General features: G+C 39.7%; 1 protein-coding gene across 2 annotated transcripts in view; it reads right to left on the bottom strand.

Moving 5' to 3' along the window:
* The window catches only part of wu:fa11c10 (protein FAM110A), a 33,845-nt gene extending 29,710 nt beyond the window's left edge, over positions 1 to 4,135 (bottom strand). Inside the window, exon 1 of one of the 2 annotated variants that reach the window (XM_050064359.1) lies at positions 4,000 to 4,135. The gene's annotated coding sequence lies outside the window, so the exon portion shown is untranslated. The remainder of the gene's footprint in view (positions 1 to 3,999) is intronic. The other variant, XM_050064360.1, reaches the window with a different exon arrangement.
* Between the last annotated feature and the right edge of the window lie 10,019 nt (positions 4,136 to 14,154).

Raw genomic sequence — 14,154 nt, 5'->3', positions numbered from 1 at the left:
GTCTGGACTACAGGCAGGCCAGTCTAGTACCCGCACTCTTTTACTATGGAGCCATGCTGTTGTAACACGTGCAGAATGTGGCTTGGCATTGTCTTGCTGAAATAAGCAGGGGCGTCCATGAAAAAGACGTTGCTTGGATGGCAACATATGTTGCTCCAAAACCTGTATGTACCTTTCAGCATTAATGGTGCCTTCACATATGTGTAAGTTGCCCATGCCTTGGGCACTAATACACCCCCATACCATCACAGATGCTGGCTTTTGAACTTTGCGCCTATAACAGTCCGGATGGTTCTTTTCCTCTTTGGTCCGGAGGACACGACGTCCACAGTTTCCAAAAACAATTTGAAATGTGGACTCGTCAGACCACAGAACACTTTTCCACTTTGCATCAGTCCATCTTAGATGAGCTCGGGCCCAGCGAAGCCGGCGGCGTTTCTGGGTGCTGTTGATGAATGGCTTTCGCTTTGCATTGTAGAGTTTTAACTTGCACTTGCAGATGTAGCGACGAACTGTAGTTACTGACAGTGGTTTTCTGAAGTGTTCCTGAGCCCATGTGGTGATGTCCTTTACACACTGATGTCGGTTTTTGATGCAGTACCGCCTGAGGGATCGAAGGTCACGGGCATTCAATGTTGGTTTTCGGCCTTGTCGCTTACGTGCAGTGATTTCTCCAGATTCTCTGAACCTTTTGACGATATTACGGACCGTAGATGATGAAATCCCTAAATTTCTTGCAATAGCTCGTTGAGGAATGTTGTTCTTAAACTGTTCGACAATCAGCTCACGCATTTGTTCACTAAGTGGTGACCCTCGCCCCATCCTTGTTTGTGAATGACTGAGCATTTCAGGGAAGCTGCTTTTATACCCAATCATGGCACCCACCTGTTCCCAATTAGCCCGTTCACCTGTGGGATGTTCCAAATAAGTGTTTGATGAGCATTCCTCAACTTTCTCAGTCTTTTTTGCCACTTGTGCCAGCTTTTTTGAAACATGTTGCAGGCATCAAATTCCAAATGAGCTAATATTTGCAAAAAATTACAAAGTTTACCTGTTCGAACATTAAGTAACTTGTCTTTGCAGTGTATTCAATTGAATATAGGTTGAAAAGGATTTGCAAATCATTGTATTCTGTTTTTATTTACGGTTTACACAACGTGCCAACTTCACTGGTTTTGGGTTTTGTAGTTTCCTTGACCTCCTATTCCAATATTTCCAGCCCTGTTGCTCAGACCACACCCATCTTGGAAATCAGCCTTTATTTAAATCTCAACAGCACATCTGTGAAGTTTTGTGACTCTATCTTGCATTGTTGCAATGTTATCATATTGACAAAATCTGTCCACAAAAATACCTAGCACAATACTCAAATGGCTTCTTTGGTAGTCCCTGCTGCAATAGGTGCCCCCAGTAGGTGCCATCATGACACACACACACAGACTCAAACAATACCAGATATTGTGTCATTCTCATGGCTGGAAATAATTCAAAATTAAGAGATGACATTTTGTGTTCATTCTATTATAATTCTTGTTTCACTGTAAAATTAATCAAAAGTATTTAAGCATGGCTTTAAATGATTTTGCCCAACGGCATTGCATAGCCGCTGATCAACCTAATCTAAGATCCTAAATTAGACAAAAGGCTATGTTACCAGTGGAGTATAATCATCCAACATCTTCCAAGTGAATTACATAAGCAGGAGCCCATCTCCTGCTTTGATACATCCCCTGGACAGGACACCAGTGGGTTGTGGTGGGTCTCTGTCTTCAGTTGAAACCCCCATAAGCTTCTTTCCAGACATCACAAACCCATACTCTCCCCCCTTGTCTAAATGAAGGAAACAAAGTCTCTGTGGATTCTTAAAGAGACATATGTGAATAACAGTAGGCAGTTCCACACCACTGCTATATAGTATGCACTCTATCACGCACTGTTATTAACATTTGAAACGTAGTATGCTTTTTCCATTTAGATATGAGAAATAGAGTCAGCCGACTGTTTTTCCCCGAGTTGAACACTCGCTCACTGAGGGGCCCATAAAAAAAGACTCCACACTGACAAGCAAACACACTTTTCTACACTGCAGGATGCACATTCCTGACCTGGGAATGATTAAGAATGGAAATTACAAGGTGGTGTGTTTGTTGCTGTTGCCTAAGGTGAACAGCTTTTGCAGGTCTATTGTGAGTATGAGCCAATTATTAGGCCAAAATAAATAGTCTACCTTTCCCACATTATATTTTATCTTTTTTTCAAAGGACGCATGGAAAGCAAAACAAAAATGGCAACTCAGAATATTAGATTAAAGGTTTCTTTGGCTCTTCTGGTGGTGTATGAGGTATTTATCCATAGTCTGTGTATTACAGTATATCAGTCAGCATACCCCCAGTTTAGTGAGGTGGGGGGGGGGCAATGATATGGAAGCTAAGCAATGTATTGCTGCGGAAGGGTCAGCAAGAAAACGTATTTTAGCCACCTTAAAAAAAATTAATATCGGTTTAAGTGCACAATGTATTTAGAATATTTTCACCTTGCCATCAGACAGCAATTTCCAACAGCGAACTAAAGCTGTTGTATCGCTCTCTTCAAAGCCAGACTCCATTGAGCAGTGATTTAACATAGTTGAGCACAGGAGCTGCTGATCCACCGCTGCTTTGATCAGTTATTTAGTTTGCGTTATTGTGCGACTTTGACATTTAAAAGGATTAGTTCAGATTCACCAAAGTCACACAATAACACAAACTAACCAACTGCTTGAGGCAGCAGTAGAGCAGCAGCTCCCGTGTTCAGCAAGGTTAAATTACAGTTTTTGACTATGGAGTCTGGTGGCGTTGACCAGAGCACAGAACTGAAGCTGATAACGTCTTCCCTGTCAAAAAGGGTTGTCTGAGACAAAGTCAATTTCTGAAAATATTCTAAATATAGCGTTCCCTTAAACTGTTATTGGTTTTTTTATGGGGGACTTTTTAAGGTGGTTAGAATACATTTTGTTCCTGCCCCCGTCCACAGCAGTACATTGCTTAGCTCCTGCGCAGGTAATCCTGCCTGCTTCTCCAAACTGGGGGCATGCAGACCACCATCTACACTATGTAATACACTATGGATAAGGACCTCATCCAACCCCACTTCAAAAGACCTGAACTATCCCTTTAAATCTCTGTAGCTGGAGCTGATTTCTGACCTCCTTGCAAAGAGAACATAGAATTTCTCCCTGTGTAGTCATCTGCTGAAAAAACATGATTTTAAAGATGACACCAGACTGAACCTGCTGACTCAAAGAAAAGGCAACCAGGCGAATACAGGAACGGACATCTGATTCAACATCTAAGGCCTCAACTTCCTCCTCTGATGGAGACACAAGCTTTCCTCCCCCTGGTAAAAACCTGGGTGTCACACGTAATTTATAGTTCTGCAACAGCCAAACAGTGAGAAGCCTTTTGTGACCTTATAACCAGACTAGACTCATATCCTCTAAGTTAGTACTCAAGTGGACTTCCTCGTTTTATGCAACAGGCATCATGTTAGCTCACATCTTTCTACACTCTTCTGGGAATCGCAGCTCATGGGCCTGATTTCCCAACATCACCTCCCCAGTAAAATCATCTCTGCAGGGATTACAGAGGAGCTGAGGGGGTCTCAGAGAAACTACAGACCAACTGCAGTCTAGATAGGGGCATGAACTTTATAGAGAATGTTTGACTCACTAATGTTAACGTTAAAGATAGCATCCTTTGCAAATGAAGGGAAAGATTATTGGCTTTAACAGCCACGTTAACACACTTTAAAAAGAAACTACTTTGGCTTCCCTCGACTGAATATTTCAAAGGTATATTTAACCAACTGCAAAGGTGCGTGAAGTCACCTCAAGCCTTTGCTTTCTTTTTTCTTTTCAGTTAACGTTAGCTTTGCAAACGTTTAACGTTATAATGCTATGGTTACAACAAAAACCACACTTATTGTTCCACGTGACCACTTTCATTAAAAAGACCAACTCACCCGTGTCTACAGCTCTTTTTGGAGGACGGTGTATTAATTTTCATAAGAAATGTGTCGAAGCGGTTATTTCTCAGAAAGATACAAACAAACGTTTGTATTATGGGCTGTGTTAACGACAGACGGTGTTCACTTTCACAGAAACTTTTAATGTTGGCGCGGCTGATACTATATATGAACTCCAACCGCACTTTAACAAATAGCTGGGCTTTGTAATGTGCGCTTATGAAACACAATACAACCTTTAAAATGATAAATATATTAATCTGCTTGAGTAACTGTCGATTTAGTGAGTCTGAAATGCTGAATTCCTTTTATAATATCGTTTATTTAAGATAGACATTTAGCGCACCCCTAAAATGATCCCCACTTTGGTACGGTCGGGTCTCCCCTCATTGGTCAGCCTGGGACATTTACAGTTTTGGAGAACGCTGCGTGCCCGCTACCTTGGTAACCACTTCTTCTCGCGAGAATAAAGACATGGAACACAATAGAAAATGATCGTTTGAACGTTGAACAGACTTTTCTTTTGTCAGACCTTCACTGCAGAGGCGCAGCACTCAGTATTATAACATTCTCTGCACTTATTCAATTTCAATAAGGCCTCTGGAGTTTTACCAACATAACGGCAGTCCTCCCAAATGATCCTGTATGGAATAAGAAAGCTATGTTGGAATTAAAGTAAATCCTTATAGCAGAATGACAGAGAAATGTAGGCTTTAGTCTTTTTCATTTATTATACAATGATGGAAAATATTAAAGCATGAGAAATGAACTAGTAAATTCAATCTAAATAGTCCATCTACAAAATCAAATAGTATAATGGGAAACATTCCCAAAGAACTAATTAATAGGATTAGAGGTAGGTCAGTTTAATTGGTACAGTGATATTCAGCTGTTAAGATTACAGCATTAAAATGGAGGAATCAAAACATTTTTTCACAAAAATTGTAATGATAATTTTCTAATAAATAATTTCAATAAAGTATTGTACCCAGGCCAAACAAGAACAAACCTTAATATCACGGACTTAACCGTTAGGATATTTCAATAAGAATTATTATTCCAATTAGGTCTAAATGCAACAAAATACACTTCACAATCCTAGTGAATATATCCCTCCAAGGCTATATTCAACCCAGCTTTAATTTGGATTGAAATAACTGCAGTTTCTATAGAAACATCTGACATTTATTTTATAGCTGAATATTTAGTTTATTTAGTTTTTTGTTTTATTATTTGTTCTTAGTGAATGTCAAGGTTTAATTAGTTGAATAAAAAAAAAACTTGGAATGAATGAAAATAAAGATTTGCGTGAGAGAGAAAAAAGCATAAGGATTGTGGACAATGGCGTATTAAGTGGCACGCTTGTATATTTTTTAACCACTGTATTATCACAGCAGAGAAGTATTCTGAAACAGTCAATGAACTGAACTTTGTGAGTGTAAAGCCTGTGGATCCCGTCCTTTTTAACCTTTTATGTTACTACTATACTATTTCATGATCATTTCCACCACAATATTCTTATTCCTGTGGGGATAATATGCTTCATCACAATACACTAATAAGGAACCAAACTTTCAGTTGACCTTTACAGGATTACTTCAGGCTTTCTAATGAGTGAAAATACAATATGAAGGAATACAACTTCTCTCAGCCTGTAGTGCAATAAAACATTTAAAGCTCAAGCTGAATGATGAGCAGGAAAGTTAGTGAGGTTACAGCTCTACAGCAGTTATTCCAAAATGAAGGCTTGATCTGCCCCCTTCATGTTCTCCTTCTCAAAGAGATGGGGCCAGCGGAGGGGCTCGGGTTCAGCTAATGACAAAACAAGCTGGGGGATGATCTAATGTTTTGGCAACAACCTGCTTTAATTAACTAATTCGGGATGACCTCAGCTCTAAGGAGAGAGGAGCGTGTTTCCCGTCTCCCTCCACGTGCGTGCGGAGGAGGAAACAATGCTTACCACGTTGTTCCCATGAGGACAGTCATTGTTTTCTTCTCCCCAGAAACCAAAGTGTCATTCCTCTGCACATCTTCCTTTGAATTAAAGAGGAGAGGCTAAACGTCTGGATGAGTGTCGATAAGAGTGAGAATGGTGCAATGAGTATACTTGCCACACATCAAAGAGCAGCCCAGAGCTGTGTGTGAGGCGATCATAGCACAATCACATTATAGCTGCAGGTGTTTAGTGGTGGATTTAGTGTCTATGGATTTAACAGACATGTGTTCATGTGAGAAACAGGATTTTATTTACATTATGTAAAACAAACAATAAATTGTCTGACCTGTCACCTGTAAACTTTTATTCATTTGTGTGATGCCCACATTGGACCACTTATCTTGACAACACAAGCATGTATAGAGAAGGAAAGAAAGATCAGAGGAGAAAGAGAAAGACGATCACAGTTGTTAGGCAGTATCAGCAGCACAGTGTCACCTTTCCCTTCCTGGAGCCCTGTCAGGATGGAAAGAACATTTCACCAAGCTCTGTCCTTACACAATTTGCAAATATCCTTTTCTGAATCTCTTGTTTGTACTGGTGAAATTTGAAACACATCAATCCACCACCTGCAACTTTTAGAGTTGGTTTACACATGGATTGATTATGAGATGAAGGGTCGCTAGTTATAGACATGCAGAAGGCCCCACCACCTCCCCACCAGACACAAACTTTGTGGTGAGTTTGCCTCTTTTTGATGTTGTTGTAATTTTGTGTCTGTGTTAATGTTACGTCTTGTTTTGTCAAGTTTTTTGGGTCATTTGTTGTCTTTTGTGGTTTATTTGTATCTCTTTGTAGTCATTTTTTGTCTCTTTGAGGTAATTTGTTTTTCGAACATTGTGTGTCTTCTTGTAGTTGTTTTGCCCTGTTTTGGAGTTATTTTTTGTCTTTCTGCAGTTCATTGGCACCTCTTTATCATCTATGTATGTCACTTTGTAATCATTATGTGGTTGTGGTCTGTTTGTGTTTCTGTGCAGTAGTTTTGTGTCTCTTTGTGGTCTGTTTGTGTGTCTTGGTGGTCATTTTGAGGCTTGCCGGTTGGTAATTTGTTAACTTCAGTGACATTGTGCAGGTGAGGGCCAAGGAAGCCCTTGACATTTTGGGCCTCTGGGCCTGTGTCCAGTAGGCCCAGTAGACCAGTGATCCATTCATTGCTTGCTGCTACCCACCACAGTGTGTTTGGTAAAACTCAGCCCCCTCATTTTGTTGTCAGTCAAAAAACTTGGCTTGAATCTGCCTCAATGTCATCCACTATGAGACACTGTGCAGTGTGTGGTGAACAGCCTTCAAAGACATGGTCACAGAGTTGGGTCGGGATTACTTTGAAATGTAGTCAGTTACTGAATAAATAACATAGAATTATTTGTCATTAGTAACGTAATCCATTGGATTAGAAAAGGGTTATCTAATCTCAATACTTTTGGATTACTTTAAAACCAAACATTAAAAATAATGCACCCTATGCTAAAAATTGACACAGCCAAAAAAAAAAAAAAAGATCTCCACAAATATTCTTTTTTCTATTTAAACATCTAAAAACATTTTCAATGCAAACAAAACGCATTTTGCATATCCAGCAATTACAGTTAGTCAAATTCATTTACCTTAATAAAAACAATACTGGCACAAACTGCAGGTGTACTCGAGGTGTATTCTGTAATACATGGGATGCTGTTTTTGTTGCTTCGGTTTTTAATCAAAGGCCACATGGAGGATTTTTAACACAACAGGAGCACTCACTTAATGTTCATCTTCCATTTTCAATGCCCATAAAAATAAATAAAAATTCCATTATCCATAAATCCCTGTGTGTCAGACGCACTTTTCATGAGTTAAAAGAGCATTCGTTATCATGAAAAAAGTCTCATAATGTTAAAATTGCTGTATTTTAAGGACATAATCAACAATGTAATCACATATTCCTTGACAATGGTGTAGGTGTAGGGTGTCCCGATTCATGTTGGGATAGAGAGGGAGCACGAAGTGGGCTATATGGCTCTCCAATCAGAAGTTGAGGCATACTTGTGTTAAAGGAAAAAAAGATGGCTCTACGAGCAAGAAAAGAAACCCACAACTTTTCTTCAATAATAAAGATGTAAGAATAATGGTAACCATCCTATTATCTTAGTTTAATGCTGTTTCAATGTATTATGGCCCTGACATTATAAGTATGCTGATGTCTCAGTAGCTAACTAGCTAGCTAATGTTACATTGTTATTGCTGATTTGTGCATGACAGTATTTACAGTACAGTAATTTGCTTACTTTTTTTGATCAATTGATTAAGTGAAACTTGAGTTGGAAAAGGATTCAAAGCATCCTGCCGACTACAAAAGGATGCCAGTATGACGCTGCATTGCATTGCAAAGAAATCTGAGCTGGGTTGAATTTTTTTTTTTACTGGAGCCGTCTGCATTGGCACCTCCACTGTGCCAGCCCCAGCAGTCCCATTCAAATGAATGAATGAAGGAGCTGCATTTTTCCCATAGTGCTGTTGTGGCAGTGAAATAAAGTTTGCCCACATTACACTTCTACGCTGAGAATTGCTCTATCTAGTATGCTTTGGGCTGAAACTCGTAGTTCACTTTCAGTCAGCTTTTACCATGCAAATGTGCAAATAGAAACACTGATGCTCTGTATTAGGAAAATGTATTATTTTAGTGTGTGTCATCCATAGGCAGATTGTGGGACAATGTGCCCATGGGCACAGAAGCGCAGAAGGCCCCGCCACCTCTTCTACATAGAAGCAAGACACATAGGCTTTCTAGTTGTTTAGCCTCTGGGGTTTTGTGTCTCTTTGTGGTCACTTTGTGTCTGTGGTTGTTGTGCTCCTTCAGATTGTATCGTTTTTTGTGTCTCTTTGTTGTCATTTTGCATCTGTTAATGGTTGTTTTGCCCCTTTTCATGGTTGTTGTGAGTCTCTTTGCAGCTAATTTGCATCTTTTTTTTAATACTTTTGTGTCTCTTTATGGCTTTCTTGTGTCTTTTTGTAGTTGTTCTGTGTTTATCTGTGGTCATTTTAAGTCTCTACCTGGTTGGTACTTGTCTCTTCAAGTGACATTTTGCAGCTTGAAGGTCAGATGGACCCCTGAGATTTTGGTCCCCTAGTGCTCGGTAAGCCGTTGTTTAAAACAAGAACAGAACAGAACAGTTTGTGAATGCTCTGTTTAAAATTTATTTATTACCCACAACAGAACAGTGACATCACATCCTTTTTAGGCTTGACTGCAGGGCAGTTTGTAAGGCTAATGGGAATGTACCTTTGATGAGGGTCTGAGGTAGCTGACCTTTGCCTTGCTGTCACCCAACAGAGGCAAAAACACCCTGTCACGTGCAAGTTATAAGACTGTGACACACACAAAATACTCTAGGATTATTATATTACTCACAAATGACTTATTTACACTCATACAAACAGACGACGTGAAGACAGTACTGTTTGTTCTTTTTTTCTGCATAAAGCTGGCTGTGTTATTGGTAAAAAAAAAACATTTTAGCAGTGAAGTTCAGAGATATTGTCTGGAAACGCAAAACCTGTATTCAGTCTAAATATCTGTCAGAACTACAATTACCACCTTGCAGTAGTATGTCCCATGACAGATGACAATGCTTTGAATACGGATGTTGCTGCAGAGAAGCTATAAATTCTAAAACACTGATGCTTCACACACATTTTAACCCTGGCAGCACAGAGGATCTATACAGTCACCACAGTTTCAAGGTGGACACCAAAGATTAGTGTCACCAATTCAGTCTCCAACCAAATGTCTCCCCTTCTGTACCTGAGTTATGATGTTAAGTTATGGCTAGAAAAGTGTTTTTGCAGATCATGCTATATCACAGTGAAGTTGACCTTTGACATAAAATGTCATCATTTTATTTTATGCTATTAGACATTTGTGTGGACTTTTGTCCTAATTAGTGTATAAATTCTTGGGTAATGGCCAAAACTTGACCCAAGTGGACATTTGTGCCAAATCTGAAGGAATTCTCTTAAGGCGTTCTTGAGATATCACGTTCACAAGAACCCAAAATCATAATGCATCTGGCCACGGCTATTGCAATGAAGAGGATAAAGAAATGAAAATTAACAGAGTTTTCTCTGTATCTGTAGTTTTCAGTGTTTTATATGTATTAACGTGAACGAGTGCTGAGAGAAAGCTTGAAATAAGACGTGACAGAACGTGTTTTGACTCTGCTTGTCACAAAACTTTGGTGTCTGACTGTGATTGTGCCTTTATTTAGCAAGTCTGCAGCAGGGGTGAGCACTTCCTTCTAACTTGAGTGCTGTGAGGGTTGGCAGGTCCTAATTTCTCCGGTTACACAACTGTCTTATCTCTCTTATCTGCTACCTGAGCCCTGGGCATCAAAATACACCCCATAAACACCCACACCTTAAACACAAGCTCTCATAGTGCACATATTTTGAACTGAAACAGCTCCAAGCACTCTGCTTATCAATTAATGTTCAGCGTCTTGAGCATTTGCCAGAAAGCTTGTAATTACCTTCATAAACATTGCTGCTGCCCTTCTTATGTAACATAACAAATATTTCCCCCACCGAGTAACATATTTTCCACAGCCTCACATAAAGATAAAGAGCCAGTGAAACAGCAGGCTGACCGTTGTTTACAGCCCCACCTGTGCTAGTCGATTGTCCTTTCAATGACTTCCAGTTAAGGAGAAGGAAGCTCATGAGGGCTCACACTCTGACCCTCAGTCGAACTGCTGGACTTCAGAGAGGAGGAAATCATTGAGAGGTCCCTGGAAGAGACAACGTCATCAGTTGCAGTAATTGTTTTTGGTTACACAGGGAGTAACATACAGTAAAGCAGGGGGTAGAGTATAATGAGAGGGCTCATACAGTGTCTGATCATTACTGCACATTAGTGGTGAATTATATTTTACAGTGGTCTTTAGCATTACCTTCTAAGAAGGTCTGACATACTGTCACTTTCTAAAGTTGTCATTGTGAACTTGTTAGCCAACAGCTGATTATTTACACATTCAGCAGCAACCAAATCACCAGAATAAATGGATTACACAATTCTGCAAACCATTGACATGCAATATTTGTATGATAAACTCTACCTTTATCTTCATCTGTAGTCACCTCGGATGCTGGTTTGTTTCTTAACTATGATCCTCTAACATTTAAAAGTAGGTTCTGCTGATGTCGCTTTCATATAGTAAGAATAACCACTGTGCCATGCACTTTTTTTTTTACCACAAGAGTAAATTCAGACTTTGCTTGCGTAAAATCATCCCTCCTCAACTCCCCATTTCACTCCCCTCCCTCCCTTCCCTGTTTCTTTGATAAACTGTGTGGGCAAATTGCAAATGCAATAACAAATTAAATTAGATTAAAATAAACAAAGAGTACAATGTCCAGCCAGCTTTGTTCCTGGAAACATATCATTTCCTTCTCGCCTTGACTGTATATGTTGATTTGTGTTATTATTATCGACGCTCTTCATCAGGCATAAGACCATAGAGCTATTAATACGGCTGGTTTCCTGCTATTGAGGGGCCGTGGGGCTGCTGTTGGAGAAAGGTCTGGCCTGAATTCAGGTAGTCCATCACAACTGACAGCTCCACTCTCTAAAGTCTTCCGCTTGATTCATCCAACCAGTAATATTTCACTCCTCATCAACACTCTGCAGTTTCCTTCACACAGCTATTTGTGGAACTTCTAAGGAAGTCTGAGTTAAAAAAATAGCACAACATTGCCTTTGTTGACTTCTTATCGTAATTCATGTAATCACATTATTTCAACTTCTATGTAAGGGATGTTTCCTGGATACGGTTCTGTTGTATATTTGACACATCAAACACAAGCAAGTTCAAGATTAATCTCTATTCAAGCCAAGTGTTGAGGTGTAACAGTTGCAGCTGTTGCAACACGTTCTCACTCCCAGCTCGCTCATTACATGCTACATTGTCTTTCAAAATAAACCTGGGTCTTCACAAGAAACTTGGTTTCACCACAAAAACTACTTAAGGGTAAGGCACAAAACTACTTGATATGGTTAAGTCAACAAAATGGTTTTGCCACCAAAACTACTTTAGCCAACAAAACTACGTTAGGTTTAGCCAACAGAACTGTTTAGTCACAAAAACTACTTTAGGTTTAGGGAACATAACGGTTTCATCATCAAAACTACTTTGGGTTTTGCCAACAAAACTACTTTCAGCTTAGGCAACAAAACTACTTTAGGTTTAGTCAACAAAATTGTTTTGCCACCACAACTACTTTAGGTTTTGCCAAAAAAGCTACTTCAGGTTCAGGCAAGAAAACGGTTTCGCCACCAAAACTACTTTAGGTTAAGCCAACAAAACCTCTTCAGATTTAGGCAACAAAATAGTTTTGCCACCAGAACTATTTTAGGTCCAGCCGACAAAACTGCTTCAGGTTTAGCCAACAAAATGGTTTAACCACAAAAACGACTTTGGGTTTAGGTAACAAAATGGTTTTGCCACAAAACTAGGTTTAGCCAACAAAACTACTTTGTAAAGTTTAGGAAACCAAGGAGTTTCACAACGAAAGCTACAAGTTTCGCCAACAAAACTACCTCAGGTTTAGGCAACAATTATCACAATTATTATTTAACTTGGATTAAAATGACTGTGTTTGTTACAGTAATTTAGTGAGTATGTCACTTGACAATTATGTCACATTAAATAAGCCAGCAACTACCTTACATGGTTTAAAGAAATCAAGTTGACTCTTGGTTTCACACAAGACACCAACAGCAGTCTTCTGGATAAAGTCCGGCGTGTGCGTTTGACCCTTCAAGCACCACTCCCTCCCATCCTCACTCTTTCTACTATGTTATTGATGCAGATGAGATTATATTGGCGTTGATTGAAAGCCTGGTGCATCTTATACAAACATTGTAAGGTGCCCTGTTGATTGGAAAAAAGAACCCCAGGGCCACTGACCAGACTGCTGTATTTGACACCCTGGGAATGAGAACAGATTGGGCATAACAGTGAGTGAATATTTACACTCAAAACTGAGAGATAAAACAATACAAACCAAATAATTCAAACACTGTAAGGCAAAAACAAACCAGTGATCTCAGAAACTGGATAAACTGTCACAAATAAGACAGCAGAAGGGGACAAACAGTGAGAGAAATACAACAGAGGTGAAGTCTCGAGCAGCAGGAGAAGCCTAGTTTGCCTTGGCGCTCCAGTTAAAACGTGAATTGTGGACAGAGCAATTGCCCGGGCAGCAGACAAGACTTCCAGCAGAGCCAACCACAGCGTTCCTCTGGGTTTTATAATGGTAGTGTACAGCTGTGTTACCTCCATTCACAGGAATGTGAGAAAAGCGGAAAAACTGACACACGCATATAAAGAGGCAGTTGCTAAATAACTACATTCAGCTCCTCCATGAGCTCATAATAAAGTCAACAAATTTCTACTCACATGTGGCAACAACCACTAAGACATGGACACGGTCACGTGGTTCCTGTTACTTACTGAGTAAAAAACATTTCATTTGGAGATACTGTTACAACTCAGTATACCAAATGCAAAGCCAGAAACACAACTCTGTCCCTTCCTCCAGTACGTTTCTTCCAGACAAGCTCTTGAAAGGGTCCTTTTAGGCAAATTACAACAAAAAATTCTTTCCAACTTCTTGTGGTATCTAGCCATTCAGCCAGTTTTTGTTTTTATTGGTTTGAGATACAACCTCTGAACAATTTGTTTCCACCCCAGTACCATGAAGGGAATGTTGTTTGTGCTGCTCAAAACATTGAAAAATTACATTTTAAAAAAGGTTTTCTCAAGGGTGTAATTTCCACTGGTGATAGGGGCACATGAATCTAACATCTCTCTAAACTATGTCCTCTTTGTGTCTAGCTGTCAGAATCCAGATGAGAAAAGATAAAAATGTTGATACATTCATCTTACCTTCAATTATTATGGTGCTCTCTCTGCCTTAAAGGGCCAGTGTGTAAAATGGGTTGAAAACAGTGACATCAGTGGTCAAATTCTAGATTGCAGGGCTCACTCGCTCACCCCTCCCATCGGGTAAATGACGGTGGCCTCGTAGGGACAAAAAGCCTTGCGCACGACTTTTTCAGGAGTAGGTCTATCTAGCAACGAGGTGAATGTTTATTTAGAAATCTAAACCATGTTACGATA

This window comes from Epinephelus moara, chromosome 16 (genome assembly GCF_006386435.1).
Source record: "Epinephelus moara isolate mb chromosome 16, YSFRI_EMoa_1.0, whole genome shotgun sequence".
Taxonomy (NCBI): domain Eukaryota; kingdom Metazoa; phylum Chordata; class Actinopteri; order Perciformes; family Serranidae; genus Epinephelus; species Epinephelus moara.
This window is presented reverse-complemented; position numbering and strand designations above follow the sequence as displayed.